This window comes from Lissotriton vulgaris, chromosome 1_1, assembly GCF_964263255.1.
Source record: "Lissotriton vulgaris chromosome 1_1, aLisVul1.2, whole genome shotgun sequence".
Lineage (NCBI taxonomy): Eukaryota > Metazoa > Chordata > Amphibia > Caudata > Salamandridae > Lissotriton > Lissotriton vulgaris.
In genome coordinates this window covers 1,395,709,818-1,395,712,925 of record NC_141685.1, presented here as the reverse complement: position 1 = coordinate 1,395,712,925, position 3,108 = coordinate 1,395,709,818, and positions in this window count along the sequence as shown.

Genomic DNA, 3,108 nt, shown 5'->3' with positions numbered 1-3,108 from the left:
AAACCCCCCTGTTACCTGGCTCAAAAGCATGAATTATCTGGAGGTATCAGACTATCAATGTACAAAACTGGCTCTATATAAACTCCACCAAAGTGAGGTACAGTGTGTATAGAGTCCAAGGGGCTCCAGAGGTTTGGCAGAGGTTAAAGTTAGATAGAACCTTACTCTCTAAAGTGGTAGCTTGTTCGAGCAGTAAGGCAGTATCAGGGGACAGTGTTAAGCATTTGATGTACACACTCAGTCAGCAAATGAATTCATACACTCAAGAACTGAACTCTAGGCCAATTGTTTTTGTATAACAAACATACTGTTGTTTTATTTCTAGAACCAAGCAAGCCTGGCACAGGTTAGCATAAAAGTACTTTGCAGTAGTAAATTACTTGTATGAACACAGTTAAAAATTGCAGTATAACTTGTACTGGTTTAGGTTAGAGTTTAAGTAAGCAGTTTGCAACACTTAGCAGGTATCGTACATTCAAATGAATGGGCTTTTTAAGTAAAATGCAGTTAATTACTTTTCAGATTACTTTTGCTAACACAGGGCTGGATCATAGATTCAGCCTTGGGACATTTCCTGAAAACATGTGAGTAAATGAGTTGTAGTTAGAAGTATGATTTTTAAAGAATATTATTGCATTTTAAAAGTTGACACTTTAAAACTTTTTTCACATAGAATCACCAATGTAATCCTTTGGGAGGAAATTCACTTAGCAGGTAAGTTATGCTAACAATAATTTTTCTTACTCAGTGCTGGATACTTAGATTCAGCACTGGGACATTTCCTGAAAACAGTTGAGAAAATGCGTTTTGGTTATTCAGCTGATTTTTGAGGAATATTTCTAGTTTTCAAAAGTCGACAGAAACTTTTTGGGAGAAAGTGTCATTGTTATTCAATGAGGAAAAAGAGGTTATCGGTTTCCAGGTAGGTAATCGGTCTTTAGAGTTAGGGTTCTGGGGTTAGACACAGGGGTCTCCCAGGGTCAGTGATGCACTGTTGTTGCACCCTCAGCGGCACTCGGGTGGCAGGGTGCAGAGTGTTGAAGCCCAATGTTATCCTATGGAGGATAGGGGGACTCCGGTTGGTGGCTGCTGGCAAGCAGGCCACAGGGATGTGGGAGCCAAGCTCCTAGGTTTAAGCTCAGGGCAAGTTGGGGACTAAGTTAGCACAAAAGGGGCACCCTCAGCGGCACTAGGGCGGCCAGGTGCAGCATGCTGTTTTGAGGTCGGGTGCCCTGTTGATTTCAATGGAGATTCTCCGGGACAAAGAAACACTGCAGGCTCGGGGACGAGAATCTTCCAGGAGTTACCACCACTTCGAGTGGTAAGCAGTGATGTTGAGGGTTGGTTAGGCTCCACTGGATTGGGCACACAAGGACATGGGGCGTCGGGTGCAGGGGTGCCTTGGGACATCAGATTTTCTTACCCGCTCCAGTCGCAGTAAGGGGGGTCCTCTGGATTGAGGCTGCAAGCGTCATCTGGAGGCTCTAAGCAGGTCAGGGGTCACGGGTCACTTCCTCGTGGTATTTTTCCACTCGGGCTCGGGCCAGGTTCGAGGGTGCAGAGTGGGCTGGATTCACGGTTCCTGGCTGTCACCAGAAGCTGCAGTTAAAACACGTCCAGTATTCACTGGAGAAACAGCTTGGAAAGTGAAGGAAGGCAGGTCCCCCGGGGTTTTTGAGGATGCTGGCCGCTGGACACGCTGGGTTTTGCAGGAGCAGGTTCGAGGGGAGACAGGCCTGTAGGGCTGGGGTCAAGTCAGTGGGCTTCGTTCTCTTGTTAGCTCTGCCCGACTTCTCGTCTTTCTTCTTCTCTTCTTTTTTTTGTGGTTGCTGGATCTGAGGAAGCAAGATTCAGGGTTGCCCTAAATACTACATTTAGGGGTATTACAGGTAGGTAAAGGGCAGGGACCAATGGGTCCCTTCCATGGGGTGGGTACACCCCTTATTCTGCCACTCTCCAGTTGGAGGGGGGCAGGAGCCTGTCCCTGGTTGGCTGGGTCCCCCCATACTCAAGATTGCGGGGACACAAGGTTGTGCTTCACCTCACCTCCCCCACCTTAGGGGTGGAGTTGGCAGAGGTACGCACACCTCTCTTCCTCACTGGTTCTCCTGCCCAAAGTGGGAGGTAGAACCAGGGGGGACCAGTTGCTGAAAGCAGCAAATGGTCTGGAGAGGCTTACAAAGGCGGCATGCCTTTGAAGCCTCTCCTTCGGGAACCCTGCCCATCTTGGGGGAGGAGGCTTGGCACCTCGTCCCAGGATGTGCATTGCCCTAAGTACAGCAAGCTCTCGACCCAGGGGTCCAGAAACATGTATGGCGGTGGCAGCATAGGCAGCCACTCAGTCAGGTCACTAGAGGTGGGTCCAGATTCAGGGGGCATCTCTAAGATGCCTTCTGTGGTATATTTTACATTAAATCCCACAATGGCACCACCAAACTTCCCAGTCTTCAGTGTAGCCATTATGGTGCTGTGGAGTTCGTAATGACAAACTCCCAGCACCATATACTCTTAATGGCAGCACTGCACTTACAGTGCCCAAGAATGGACCTGGGTACTGTAGGGGTACAGGGCTCATGCACCTGTACCCTCACCACTGGCATAGGGCAACCAGCTAGAGAGGTGACTGATGTATGTGTGCCATGTCGACTATTCACTTTGTTCTGCACCAGGACACTCAGCCTGCAAAGGCAGTGTGTGAGTGTCAGGGTACAGGGCCTCTGAGGGTGGCACAATAAATGCTGCAGCCCTTAGGGGCCTTCTCTGGTCACAGTGCCCTGGGTACCTCTGGTACCATTTACCAGGGGCTGACATGTGGCCAGAGATGCCAATTGGGGTTAGGCTTCAATGCAGTTTTTAGGGAAGGAACACAGGCCCTGGGTACCTGATTGACAGGAGCCCAGGGCACACTCAGTCAAAGCACATCCGCAATTCAGCAAAAAGTGGGGGCATACCATGCAAGAAAGAGGGCACTTTCTCACAATCAAGAAGTGCAAACTCTTTCCTCCTGAAACCACACATTTTTCGCAAAAAGAGAATGAGTCACAGAGCTTTCTTAGGCTCTGCCCCGAAGATCTGGAACTCTTTCCCATCGGAAGTCCGCAGAATCTC